The sequence below is a fragment of the Aulonocara stuartgranti genome (genome assembly GCF_965226115.1).
Source record: "Aulonocara stuartgranti genome assembly, chromosome: 19".
Taxonomy (NCBI): domain Eukaryota; kingdom Metazoa; phylum Chordata; class Actinopteri; order Cichliformes; family Cichlidae; genus Aulonocara; species Aulonocara stuartgranti.
Window position 1 is genome coordinate 32,605,675 of NC_138955.1, and position 14,896 is coordinate 32,620,570.

General features: G+C 47.3%; 1 pseudogene across 1 annotated transcript in view; it reads right to left on the bottom strand.

Annotated features, from left to right (window-relative positions):
• Positions 1-3,247: 3,247 nt before the first annotated feature.
• The window catches only part of LOC309695388, a 215,442-nt pseudogene continuing 203,793 nt past the window's right edge, over positions 3,248-14,896 (bottom strand). The window contains exon 5 of the transcript in view: positions 3,248-3,533. The product of the transcript in view is annotated as an uncharacterized misc_RNA (transcript). The remainder of the gene's footprint in view (positions 3,534-14,896) is intronic.

Consider the following 14,896-nt stretch of genomic DNA (forward strand, 5'->3'; position numbering starts at 1 on the left):
AAATACTAAATGTTAAACATTATTGTGCAGCACATAAGATCAACAGAACACAGTGTGCTTTGAGGTAGGAGCCAAAAAGGGTGTAGTTTGTGGGTGTGATCACCCGTGTGTACACCTGTGAGCATGGACGCGCTTGTTTTTTGTTTTTTTAAAAGGTTCCTTCATGTAATAATCTGCTAGAGGGTGTGGGGGGGCCACAGCCCCGTCCTCCAGGGCGTGAAGCAGGTGTGGAGGAGATCAAAACTCCAGACATCCAGAGGCCCCCAGAACACAAGAGACCAAGGAAGACCAACAGAGGGGCAGCTGCGCCACTGTCCCGGAAAGAGCTGAGGAGAGTCCCAGATGAGGGCTCACTCAGCAGCCGCGGAGCAGAAGCCAGGGGGAGTTGCAGTGACGCGCCCGTGAGCTCCGCCGGCAGCCAGCTGCGCCTGAGTGACCGAGCCCCAGGCCGAGAGGCCGGGGGCACCCCACCTCCGAAGTGGCCCGAGCGAGCCCCAGGCTCCAGGCCCCGATAAGCGGCCGCCAAGGAGTGAGCCGGTGTGTACCTGGACGCCCATCCCCGGACACAAAGAACCACCAACGCACCGATGTCTGAGGGGGTCCGCCACTGGCAGGGGAAGTGGTGGTGGTGGTCCCCCTTCTTAAAGATGGGGACCACCACCCCGGTCTGCCAGTCCACAGGTACTGCCCCTTAGTTCTTATGTTTCAGGTACATGGGCCAGACGTGGCCGTCAAAAAGGCCAGGTGGGTCTGGTACCAGGTAGTTGTTATACCTGTATGCAAAAAAAAATATTTCATAGTTTAGCAATACTGATCAATCTAATAAACTTAAACCTACACCATCCTCCCTATTCTGGTATTTTAAAGAGTACTTAGCGTAAATATTAAGCAACCTAACTAATAGGGTTCCAACTCCCAGCAACAACAAAAATAAATAAATAAAAAATAGGGAACCACCCCTCACGCTCCACCTCATGATGCTTAATCGACGTAATCAACCTTAATTTGATGCAGTGTGAAAAAAAATGCACAGAAATCAATTATTTTTCAAGAAATATTAAATAGATTCAACATCTTTCTTCAACAAAATTGCAGACTGCACAGATGGTACCTTCCCAAAGGAAAAAGTACTATAGCTTACTAGGGTATATATATTAGACTTAATAGTTACTATATACAGTAATTGACTTCTATTCATTTTACATCAAATTAAAACTTTGGGTGTCAGATAATTATTTATTAAAAGCTAGACATTTTAAATGAGAATAAGAAAGAAAAGTATGTCTTTGTGCCCCCTTTTCCCTGTTAATGCCCTATCGGCCCCCCTGGCTAAACTTTGCTAGATCCGCCCCTGCACAGTTACCAGCGTCAGCTACGTAGAAAAAGATCCTCGAGTAGAAAGTAATATTAAATACATTCTAACAACAGCTTATCAAGCTTAAACGTGCTGCTGTTGTTCAGCCGCTGGTTTCCTCTTTCTGGTGCAAAGTGGGCCAAAAGCAAACTAGAGACACGGACTCGCGACAGAAAAGCCGATCAGCTGATCGTTAAGCAGTTTCATGATTGAAGTAGCAGCAGGAGAGGCAGTCGCTTGTTAAGCTTAACGCAGGAATGCTTTACAAACATTCAGAGATGGACTTACACACTTGCTTTACTTCTCTCGGGATAACTTTGTCGGAGATGAAATGCCGGGTTGCTAGCGAAGCTCCACATGCTATCCAGACCACCGACAGGTCCCGCATGCCACAGCCGCTCTATCACGTGATGCATACTGCTCCGACGTGCTAACGTTCTGAGGCGAGTTACGGCGTGTTGCAAGTTTTGTGAGGTGCTTTCGTGATATTTAATGGATCGGATTACATTTTTTATTTTTCTCCGATATCCGATCCAGTAATTTAGGTCAGTATCGGACAGATACCGATACGTAATATCGGATCGGTCCATCTCTAGTTGCACACTGTAAATAAACACACTGTTTATACATAGAGCACCGCGCCTGGGTCCTCCTTCCCCACTCCTTCCACGGTTTGCCATGCCATACCGTGACAGAATGATCCCGCCACATATGGACCCAGCGGTCTCTGAGGAGAGGCTCAGGAGGGAGGTTATGGACAAGGTTTACCGCCTATGTGAGTTGTGGTGGGAGAAGCCCGCGGAGATGTTGCGTCCCGCCGTGGAGAGGCGGCTGCAGGAGATGCTGTTTAAATTCCCCTGGCTGGTGGACTCCCTTAATTCAGTAGTCCTGGACTTCCTGCTTTCCACCCTCCACCTCCACTCTCCTCCTCAGGCTGCTCACCGGCCCGGACAGCTGGTGGATTCACATCCTGAGACGCCGGCCCCGACGTCTACACGGAAACGATGTTCGCGCCGCCGGCGTTCCTCACTGCAGCCTAATCCACGGTCATCTCAAGAGCCGGCTGTGGTGAGTAGTACGGACAATTTTCTATTTCCCTCACCATCTGTGTTTGTGTCGGCAGTGGACGAGCTGACGGCGCAGGTAACATCACCATCTGCAGCTGTAACACTGTCGTCATCTCATCCGCATGCAGTCACCCCTCAGCCATCTTCTCCACCGGCAGCAGCCTCCATTCCACTACCCACTCCAGCAGCTCTGAATGCTGCTGGGAGTAAAATGAACTCCATTAGTGTCTTACAGCCTTTCCCTGTTATGATGGAAGTACGACGCGACCATGAGATGGATCCAGCAGCTTTGTCTGGAGAGAGCGACCTCACACGCATCCAACGCCTGATGGACTGGGTAACTCACACCACCAACACAAGGGCAAAAGTGGTGGGGTTAAAAGCCATCGAGGCAATCCTGGAGGGAAATCCCTACCTCTGCCAGCTTAAGGGAGTTTCCGCCTTCCTTTGCACCCTGCATAAAGCCCGGGGGGTAGTGCAAGCTCGGGAAACCACAGACTTTGTCCAGCAGCAGCGGCTCGGCGAGCGGGAGCTCTGCAAGCCCGGGCAGGAGCTCAGCGAGCCGGTGGAGCTCAGCGAGCCGGAGGAGCCCGCACCGCCAGCTGAGCAGCTCAGCGAGCAGGAGCAGCTCAGAGAGCCGGAGGAGCCCGCACCGCCAGGGCAGCTGGGGAGCTCAGCGAGCCGGAGGAGCCCGCACCGCCAGCTGGGGAGCTCAGCGAGCCGGAGCAGCTAGGCGTGCCAGAGGAGCTAGGCGTGCCGGAGGAGCTCGCGCTGCCACTGGAGGAGCTCGGAGGTCCGGAGAGACCCGCTCAGCCTGAACTGGAGGTCAGCGAGTCAGAAGGACCACCACGTCTAGCACGCCCTCCACGCCAGCTACGCCCAGCGCATCTGCGTCAACGACCGGCGCGTCATCGACCGGCATGTCATCGGCCATATACCACACCTCGCCGTTGTTCACCGGAGCTGCGCCGCCGCCAGTGGATCCGAGGCAGGCCGCCGGAGGAGCAGCAGCGCCGCCACCGCCACTGGATCCCGGGCAGGCCGCCTGGGGAGCAGCGCCGCCGTTACTGGACCCGGGGCTCGCCACCGGAGGGGCAGCAGTGCCGCCGCCACTGGAGCAGTGGCAGGCCCCCAGAACCGTTTTTCTGCTGTTGCCGGACCCGTGGCCGTCTGCCGGAGCTGCAATGTCGCCGCCATTGGACTCGAATTAGGCCCCCTGAACTCTTTTTGTTGTGTTGATGGGCTGCCTGAGACTGTTTTGTGGCGTTTTTTCTTTTTGTTGCTCCGCTGCGGGATGCGCGGTCGGACTCTGGGACTGTGACCTTGGGGGGGTTGTTTTCTTTGGTGGTTTTTGCTTGTTTTGGTTCTGGCCCTCCGTCCTGGACCTCCTGCCGCCCGCCCTGGGTTGGTTGTGCTGTTTTGTTTTTGGTTTGTGTTTTTGGGTCGTCGGGAGCCGACCCGTAGAAGGGGGGTACTGTCAGGGTCCTGGGACTGGGCGACCCAGGACCCCTGGGCAGTCATGGACCTGTGTTATTGTTGTGCATTTTGGTGTTGCTTCCCCTTCTCTGTGCTTGTGTATATGTGTGTGTGGGTGGCTGAGCACTTGTTTATAGGCGGCGTCAGGCCTGGAGGGTGTGGCCCTGCAAGGGGACTGGCCACACCCGAAGCCACACACCTGCTGCTGATCAGGCCTCGTCGGGGGAGCTACTTAATAGAGTCTTGGAGCTCCCACCGACGCGGGATCATTCCTTGAGGCTCCACGTTAGTCGTCCCGTTGATTGAATTAGTGTGTGTGTTTGCCGGCAGTTGTATGTGTCCTGACGGCTGCGTCTATTGTTTCCCGCAGGAGGAGCGTGGAAGACACGAGAGCAGCGAGCACCGGGGGGTGCTGACACGGGAGCGGAGAGCACAGAGACACGGACTATTCACGGAGAGACACGACACGGGAGTCTGGGAAAACACGGGGATTTATTGTTACTTTGTTGCACACTGTAAATAAACACACTGTTTATACATAGAGCACCGCGCCTGGGTCCTCCTTCCCCACTCCTTCCACGGTTTGCCATGCCATACCGTGACATCAAGAGCCCCGCGCCATCTTGGAGATGTCCACTGATCACTCTGCATTCCTTCACACATAACTGTTTCTGTAACAGAAACATGCCCTCCACCTAGGGCTGCTCGATTATGGCAAAAATGATAATCACGATTATTTTCACTGAAATTGAGATCTCGATTATTTGACGATATTTATTTAACCCTTTAAGACCTACTATAGAACCAAGTCCGCCAGAGCTTATATTATTTTTTTACATGTTGTAGTGCCATTTGTGGGAGCATTTCAAGTTGCTAAATAACTGTTATAGCCCATATTTTAATAATATGTATGCATTAAGTCCATAGTAACTACATTAATTGCAAAAAAGTGCAATAAACTACAAAAAAATTTAAAATCGTTTTTGTTTTGTTTTTTTTACATATATTTCTACTTGGAGAAATTTAAGAGGTTTATCCCTCAAAACTTTAAATACAAAAAAGTTGCAAAAAATAGTTTACAACAACAGGAAACTTTTTTTTTTTTTTTTCCCGCCTGTCCCATTTGGTTCTTTAGCCATCAGAATTGTTGTCTGAAGACCAACAAGGATACCCAATGGATTTACTTTGCCAAATGGATCATCGTGGCATTGCCGTATTGGTCCATTTGGTCGATCTTTGTTTTTATTATTTATTATATTTTATTTTCAGATGTTACAGACGGGACAGACATGAGTGAGAGATAGGAAAGGGAGAAAGAAAGAGGAAGGAAAGGAAAAACAGAAAAGGAGAGGGACAGTGAGAAAGGGGGGGAGAAAAAAAAATCTCCTGGATCACCTGTTGAGAGAAGAATAGAAAACAAGCAAAAAAAGACAAAAAAAAAAGAAACAAAGCAACATACTAAACACAACACCATCGCATTAATCTAGCTAAGTGTAAACAGCAGTAAATACTAAATATTCAATGTTGTTGTGCAGCACGCAGGACAGATGTGCTTCGAAGTAGCAGCCAAGAAAGGTGTAATTTGGGTCTACGAGCAGTGAACACCCGTGTGCATACCTGTGTGGATCAGCGCGCTTGTATTCCAAAGGTTTCTCCATGTAACGATCTGCTAGGGAGTGTGGGGGGGCCACAGCCCCGTCCTCCAGGGTGTGAAGCAGGTATGGAGGAGATCAAAACTCCAGACATCCAGAGGCCCCCAGAACACAAGAAACCATGGAAGACCAACAGAGGGGCAGCCGCGCCACTGTTCCAGTAAGAGCTGAGGAGAGTCCCAGATGAGGGTTCACTCAGCAGCCGCGGAGCAGAAGCCAGGGGGAGTTGCAGTGACGCGCCCGTGAGCTCCGCCGGCAGCCAGCTGTGCCTGAGTGACCGAGCCCCAGGCCGAGAGGCCAGGGGCACCCCACCCCCGAAGGGGCCCGAGCGAGCCCCAGGCTCCAGGCCCCGATAAGCGGCCGCCAAGGAGTGAGCCGGTGTGTACCTGGGCGCCCACCCCCAGACACAAAGAACCACCAACGCACCGACACCTGAGGGAGTCCGCCACCGGCAGGGGAAGTGGTGGTAGGTGGAGATAGGCCTCCAAACCTTGGAGGGCCTGAGGTGTCCCCAGAGAGGTGGCGTCTGATACCCAACCTGACATATAGACACAGACATACAGGCACACACAGATACAAACATCCATTCCCCCCCTCATGCTCTCATATGCACTCACTCCACACTCAACCAACGTGGAGAAAGACATAAAGAGACGCTGTACACACGATCACACTCCTCAAGCGTACTCTACAAACCGGGTCTAGGTACCCTTGCCCCTGGAGGGGGGAACTGCACCCAGACCCAGGTGGTGTTACCCTTTTCCCTGCGGTGGGGAGAGGCAGACCACCCCGACTCCGTAGCAGCAGGGAGGCCCCACACTCCAGACCGCAGTCGGACGGCTGACTCCTCCTCCCAGCCCCCCGCTCCAGCAGGCCGCAGAGAATGGGGGTGTGTGAAGACTCCAAACCTCCCTCCACCCGCTCATTGTAGTGTTGATGCATGTGTGTTCTAAGGTGCAATTAAAACCCAGGAGGGCATGGAGCTACCTGCCAAGGAGCAGCAGGTAAGCGCATAGTCCCTCCTGCTAGCCCTCAATGTCTAAGTGTATTTAAAATTGAGAGGTGGGCAACGACGCCAGGGGTGAGGTGTACACCCTGATGGTAATTTGGACTCCGTGATTGTGCCCACCCCCAAGATCCTATATGTATGTGTAATGAGAGTGTGAATAATGTGAATGTCTAAGTTGTGGGATAAAATTGAGGCAGAGGCAGCCAGAAGGGGACGGGGGGGGGGGGGGGGGGGGGTAGCCTCCTCTGCACCCTGGTGACATACCCCTACTCCAAGGCCCTGCATGTGTGGGTGGTTGTGGTGGAGCGGGAAGAGAGAGGCAGCTGGAGATGGGGAGGGAAGGAAGGGAGGGGCAAGTGACCCCTCCCTGGGGCCAGCTCCCCCGCTGACCCCAGTAGGCACTCCCACACTCTGCGACCCGCCAGGGAAAGGGGGCCCAGGCCCATCCAGACCGGGGCCCAGTGCAGCAGCGCCTCCCGGCCCCACAGAGCCCGGGACAGTCCACCCAACCCCACCACAGAGAAAACTGCACCCACCCCACCATCCACTCATCTTCCAGACTACATAAGACAGTAAACGCCCAGGCTGAGATCTTCCTCCACCTCTCCTGTATCTCCCCCTCCTGCAGAGAGAGTTCCTGAAGAGAGGAAAGCTCCTGCAAGATGTGACCATCTCCCCCACCAGTTGAAGAGCCCCCCAGGTGGTTCGACGCACCGGCGGCACCCTGCTCCAGGGCCGGGCCCCCATGCACCCACCCGCCCACAACCCCGGCAACACACCAACCAGTATCCAAGCCCCCGAGGCCCGGCCCGGGCCCCAGCCCAGAGACGGAGCGCCCCCAGAACCTCACGCCCATCCCGAACCCACCCAGGGCCAGCCAGGCTACCAGGTCAGTAACCCACGTCCGTCAGCACAGACCCTCCCCTAGCCCCGCTGCACGCAGCCGTGAGGAAACAGTCACCTGAGAGCCAACAGAGCCCCCAACCGGACATGACCGCTACCCCGGGTTGAGCCCCCCAAGGAAGATGCCTCCGGGGAACCCCCCGACGCCCTAAGCCTGTCCCTACCCCCACACCAATCACAACAGTGAAGGTGGGACCAAATTATGACCCCCCCCACCCCCACTAGGTGATGGAGCTGATAAAAGGAGTCCAGAGCAATTGATCTGATGTGGTGGCAGAGGCTGTATCAAGACTAATGTAATCTAATAGAAAATTTCTATATTGGTTAGAATTAAGATTATTTTTATTTTTCCAGTTCATGAGGACTGTTTTCTTGGCTATGCATAGGGCAGTGAAAATCATATGGGCTATATTCTTTTCTGAAGTGACATTATCTAAGCTGCCCAGTAAACACACTAAGGGGGAAGTTGGAATGTTACATTTCAGACACTTTGATAAGTCTTCACATATCTCGCGCCAAAACTTCTGCACTGGTGGACAGAACCAAAGAGCGTGGATGTAATTGTCTGGTGTATTGCCTTGACAGTGTGAGCAGTTGTTAGAAGATGTAAAGCCCATCTTGAACATCCGATGACCTGTATAGTGCACTCTATGTAGTATTTTGTATTGTATTAATTGCAGACTGGGATTTTTAATTAGTTTAAAGGTTTTTAAGCAAATCTGAGACCAGAAGTTTTGGTCTAAGCTGACTGATAAATCTGCTTCCCACTTTGCAATAGGAAGTGATATTGATTCATCTAATTTAGAAAGTGTTCTGTATATTTTAGATAATAATTTGGGGGATTTAAGAGTAAGAAAATGTGCCGCACTTAGTGGTGTTTGTAATTCAACTTGACTGAGGTTAAATTTCTTTTTTACTATGGATTTAATTTGTTGATATTCTAAAAATCTTGTCTTGTTGATCCCATATTGTGCAACTAGTCTGTCAAATGGAATAAATTCTGTTCCCTCTAATATATGTTCTAAGTATTTAATTCCTTTACAACTCCATTCTGGGAAATTAATCATATTATTGTTTTGTAATATGTCAGGGTTATTCCAGATAGGTGTACGTTTGCATGGGATTAATGAAGACTCCGTTATTTTTAGAAACTCCCACCATGCTGTCAGAGAAAAGCTGATGTTGATACTTTTAAAGCATTCATGTCTTTTGATGTTTGAGCTAATAAATGGTAGGTCTGAAATCTCTAGATCCTTGCATAGTGCCTGTTCAACATCTAGCCAGGGCTCAACTAAGAAGGTATGTTTTAACCATTCTGAGATGAACTGAAGCCTGTTGGCTAAGAAGTATTGGTGAAAAGTAGGCAGATCTAATCCTCCTCTATCCTTGGTTCTTTGTAGCATTTTTAAGCTGATACGCGGGGGGTTTATCTTTCCAAAGGAATTTGGAAATATATGAATCCAGAGATCTGAACCAATCTTGTGATGGTTTGTTAGGGATCATCAAAAATAAGTAATTTATTTTTGGCAAGATCATCATTTTTATAGTGGCGACCCTTCCCATGAGTGATATGGGTAAAGATTTCCATCTAGTCAGATCGCCTTCTACTTTCTTTAGAAGTGGGATGTGGTTTAATTTAGTTAAGCCTGAAAGCTTAGGAGAGACAATAATACCTAAATATTTAATATTTCCGGATTGCAGTGGGGCAGAGGAAGAATTATGGAAGGAGCAGTTAATGGGGAGAACTGTAGATTTTGGCCAGTTAATTGAATAATCTGAAACTCTTGAAAACCAGTTTATTAAAGTAATTACCTCAGAGAGGTTGGTTTGTGTGTTTTGCAGAAAAAGCAACACATCATCCGCATAGAGACTGATTTTATGTTCTATGTTCTTACATTTTATGCCCTTAATTGTTGTAGCCTGTCTAAATGATGCTGCTAGAGGTTCGATAAAAATTGCAAAAAGTGAAGGGGAGAGTGGGCATCCCTGTCTGATGCCCCTCAGAAGACAGAAGCTGGAGGATGTCTGGTCATTTGTTCTGATACGAGCTGTTGGGGAATTGTATAATATTCTTATCCAGTTTATGAAAGAGTTTCCAAAACCAAATTTGTGTAAAGTTGCGAATAAAAATTTCCAGTTAACTCTGTCAAATGCTTTTTCTGCATCTAGAGATAATATTATGGTTTCGATGTTTTTATCGTATGAGTAGTCTATTAAATTAAGTAATCTACGAGTGTTTGTTGAGGAGTGCCGACCTTTTATGAAACCAGTTTGGTCAGGATGAATTAAGAGGGGGGTCATTTTCTCTAATCTCTTTGAGAGAGCTTTGCAGATTATTTTAAGGTCTACATTTAAAAGAGAAATTGGACGATAGCTTGAGGGAAATAAAGGGTCTTTGCCTGATTTTAGCAGGAGACTAATGTTGGCAGAATTCATATTTGGTGGTAGTCTGCCATTTTCCTCGATTTCCTGCAACATGCCGTGGAATACTGGTGCCAAAATTATCCAGAATTCTTTGTAGAATTCTGCAGGGATTCTGCTGGAGCCTTATTATTGGGCATACTTATCAGGGCTTCCTGGAGTTCACTTGGCGTCAGTGGCGAATCCAGTTCCATTGCTTGACTGTCTAGTAATTTTGGAAGAGTTACGTTGTCAAGAAACAGATCAATTTCATTTTTAGATGGGTTTATTTGTGGTGAGTATAAAGTTTCATAGAAATCCCTAAAAATGTTGTTTATTCTTCCAGGATCATATATTATGTTCCCCGATAAGTCTTTAGCAGCACATATAGTTGTTTTTTCTTTATTTATTTTTAGCTGGTTAGCTAGAAATCGACCTGATTTGTTACTGTGTTCAAAATTCTGCAAGCGAAGTCTTTGTATAAGGAATTGTGTTTTTTTATTAATAATTTCTTTTAATTCTAGTTTTGTTTTGCATATTTTGTTCAATGTTTCCTGATCTTGGTCGCACGCGTAGGCTTTTTCTAGTGATTTGATGTTTTTTTCTAATTCCTGAATATTTTTGTTTTCTTCTTTCTTTTTGTGTGATGAGAAAGAAATTATTTTACCTCTCATCACAGCTTTCCCTGCTTCCCATAGAACAGAAGCAGATATTCCGGGAGTGTCATTAAAGTCTAAATATGAAGTCCATTCCTTTTTAAAGTATTTAATAAAGTCTTCATCTTTAAGTAGTGATATATTAAATCTCCAGTTTTTTCTTGGCGTAGTGTTATTCTTGTGCATTAGTGTTAAAGATACAGGAGCATGATCGCTGACAGCTATAGGATGAATCTCAGTGTCTGAAATGTCACACAGCAGTGAGCTGCTGACCAAAAAATAATCCAGACGAGAGTAAGAGTGATGAACATGCGAGAAAAAAGTATATTCCTTACTGGTGGGGTGAAGAGAGCGCCATGCATCGCAAAGACCAAAGTCACTCATATACTGTTTGATTATATTTGTGGACTGCCAATTGCGCTGAGTTCCTGTTGTGTTGAGCCTATCCATGTCTTCATTTAGTCCAAGGTTGAGGTCACCGCCAAGAATGAGTGTGCAATCAAGGTGTTCAGAGAGTGCACTAAAAAATCCGTGGAAGAATGAGGGTTCATCAACATTTGGACCGTATATACTTACAATACATAGTTTTTTGTTCAATATTGATAGTTTAATAATTAGAAATCTACCCTCTGGATCTATAACTGTATCGAGTACTGTAAAATTAACATTTTTATGTATTAAAATTGCTACTCCCCGTTGTCTAGAATTATAACAGGCTGCAAACACGTTAGGAAACTCAGGTGTTTTAAGTTCGTTTAAACCTGTGACAGGTCTGTGAGTTTCTTGTAATAAAACAACATCTGCCTGTAGTTTTTTAAGCTGGTTAAATATCTTTAACCTCTTTCCTCTGGAGCCAGCTCCAGAGGAAAGATTCCTTTGTCAATTCCATGTGACAAACCTCAGCATGCCCATAATTGTGTGTGTATGTCTAATGAAGTATGCTGGGTGTTTCGTTTAGACAGGTGGAGAGAATGTGGAAACATCCCTTGTTTGTAAATAGAAAGAGGAAAAGAAGTGTGGTGAGAGGCTCCATAAGTCTGACTATGTGTGTGAATATTCACTAATATGAACAAGCGTGGCTTGCTTATGTGTCCTGCAAGTCTGTGCGTGCTGTGAGGCTGTTGTGAATGTGCTGCCGTTGAGCTGATGTGTTTGCGTGATCGTGGTGTGAAAATATGGAGAAATAGAGGGTGTTTGTTTGTAGGTGAGTGGGGAAGTAGGTGACCACAGCAGTGAAAGACAAGAGAAAGAAAGAAACCACATGAACTGTGAGCAACAACAACAAAAAAGAAACGAAACGGAAACATTCCAATTAAAGCAATGACGGAGGGTGACGGTGTTATATCTGCTATGACATCATATTGATATTACTAGGTTAAACCCATGTTAAAAGAGAAAGTGTGAATGAATAAGAAAAGAGTGTAGCGGGTTCTTATCTGGAGTGCAGTCAGTATAACCACGGTGTGGTGCCGGGGTCGCGGTAGAGCTGTCCGTCCACGTAGAGCCGGTCCACAGCGATGACAGCACGGGAGCCTTTCTGGATGAAGCTACGTCGAACTGGGAACAGGACCTTGCGTCGTTCCAGGATCTCTTTGGGGAACTGGTCGTTCACGCTGAAGTCCGTTCCTTTCAGCTCTCTGCCGCGACTCTTCACCTGTTCCTTCTGTTTGAATTGACCGAATTTGGCCACAATAGGCCGTGGTCTCCCGGTCCGCGACCGCACGCCCCCCAAGCGATGTACTCTATCGAAGTTGATGTTCTTTACGGTGTCCTCCGGCAGCTTCAGGTGGATTTTAATGAAGCTTTTCACCGTTGCCTCTGCGTCCTCTCCGGCAGTTTCTGGAATACCAGAAAACACAAGATTATCTCTCATGCTACGGGCTTGTAGATCGATAACGGACTCTTTTATTTTTTTATTTTCAATGTTTAGCTGGGTCACGTTATCGGTGAGAGATTTGACCGACTCCCGTAGCGTGGCATTTTCAGCGGCAAGCATTTCCACCTGCTGCTGGCTGAATTCCAGGGATTCTCTCAGAGATTTAAATTCCCGGTGTAAAATCTCCACCAGGGACAGCCTCGCATCGAAACTGGACAATCGCTTGTCGATTGACTCCAGGATGTCTGCGATGTCTTTGCCGGCAGGCGATGTTGTACCGGGGGAGTCTGCCGGGCGACATCTCTTCGATGACGGCGTCTCAATTTTGGCCGGGGAAGATGCACTCTGGGCCTTATTCATTACTAAATCTTGAAAACAGCGGTCGATGTAATCTTGGAGAGCGTCTAAACTCTCCCCGTTGTCCTCCAGGGTGTTAGAGATGATAAAACAGATGTTGTTAGTTATATGACAGTTGATTAGTATATTTTTGTAATACTGAAGCTTGAAAAACCTTTGTTAAACTCTATGCTACCATTTGCTTTTTCTCCGCCAAAATCTCCGGCGTCTGACGTCACCTACAACATGGGTCGCTTACCTTGTCCGTCACTCAACAGGAAACTTATTGTGAGTGTCTTCATAGTTTTATTTTGGAGATACACCAATTTTTATATACTGCAGGAAAAACAAAAAAAACAATCCTATGATGCAAATTTGCAAAGAAAACAGCAGGTGCACCAAAAATAAACTATTTCCAGCAGTGCAATTCGAGTTCTAAGCATCCCAGCAACTATTCAGAAAAGTCAAACATGACCAGTATAGGCTTTTAAGGCCTACAAGTAAAAAACTACATTTCCGTGAAAATGACGTCACTTCCGGTTTCGGCCAGGAAATGGCGGACATGCGACAGTTCGTGCTGACGTCTGTTTCACTGTGGGAAGTGTTACGAACAGCTGATCGGATCGGCAAAGCGTGTTTCTGGAATATTATGTTTTTGTTCCTGCAAGCGCTTTTTATGCAATTTTTGCAAAGCTTTATGTGGAAGGAAACAGTGACCGAGGACAAGCTGATGGCATAAGATGTAAGTACAACTCCTCCGGTTTCATATGCAAAACAAATTATTGCGCTAGCTTACAGGGTTCAGGTTCTACAGGGATTTAAAAATAGTTACACAAAACGGAGCGTGCTGCTCTGACCGGCTTTAAAGGGTTAACAATGACTTTAAAAAATAATATAAAATAGTGTGCAACACCACTGAAGTTTTTTTTTTACCTCTCTTTTCAACCAACGGCAGTCACTCTCCTCTCCAAATAATCTGCTTAGCTTTCCGAGCTTCCCTCGGGTCCTCTTAATCAGCGGTCTCCAACCTTTTTTGCGCCACGGACCGGTTTATGCCCGACAATATTTTCACGAATCGGCCTTTAAGGTGTCGCGGATAAATGAGGGAGGGGCTAATAATCGGCTCAGTCATTTTTAATGATCGTTGAAAGCCCAGATCGTAATCGTGATTAAAATTCGATTAATTGAGCAGCCCTACCTCCACCCTCCGGAAACATGAGAGTACAGCTCATATAAGGGCAGTATAAAAACGACGTCTAAAATGGGTCTAAGTTTGACATTGAAAAGACGTCTACAACAACCACATTTTAGCCCGTACATGGAGGTTGTAGGGACGACAAAACTAGACGTTCAGTAGACGTTGAAAAAAAGATGCCACCTGGTGTTACACAACAACCCCTTCGGGGGACTTGTACGTCCAAAAATGACTTTTAAAAGACATCACTCCAATGACACTTTGTGGTGGACAAGCAGTGGAAGACCCCATAGCTATGTTGAATGGTAGCAACAAGCTCGAGAAATACCAAGGGCTGAGAGAAGAGTTCGAGAAGATGTGAGTGCAACAGTGGTCCCAGTGGTAAATGGGCCGACTCCCAAGCTAGGCAAGTGGCTCCAGCAGATCCCGGGAACATCATCGGAGATCTCTGTCCAGAAGAGCGCAGTCCTGGGAACAGCTAAGATACTGCGCAGGACCCTCAAGCTCCCAGGCCTCTGGTAGAGGACCCGAGCTTGGAGGACAGATACACTTACGACAAGTTCCAATATATAGAATGAAAGTCTGAATATATGGAAGGAAAACTGATGTTACTCTTCTGACATCTTTTGTTTTACATGGAGCATGTGATAGTGCTAAAAAGAAGCAGCACTATCAATAAGTTAGCAGCGACGCAGTACTCCGAAGCAATAAAGAAATAATTCTATGAAAATGGCTGTAGTGTGCAAATTAATAGTAGTAACAGGGTTCAGTAGAATACATGCATTTTCCGTAGATATATGTCTTCATTAATTAGGAATGGCACTTCGTTGCTAACTTATTCATAGTGCTAATTCTTGTTACGACATCACATGCTACAATGTTACAAATCTAAAACACAGCCTCTATGTAGCAGAATGAATATTATATTAACTGGTCTTTGATCCCACTATTAGTCAAGGACATTAGGGGGCG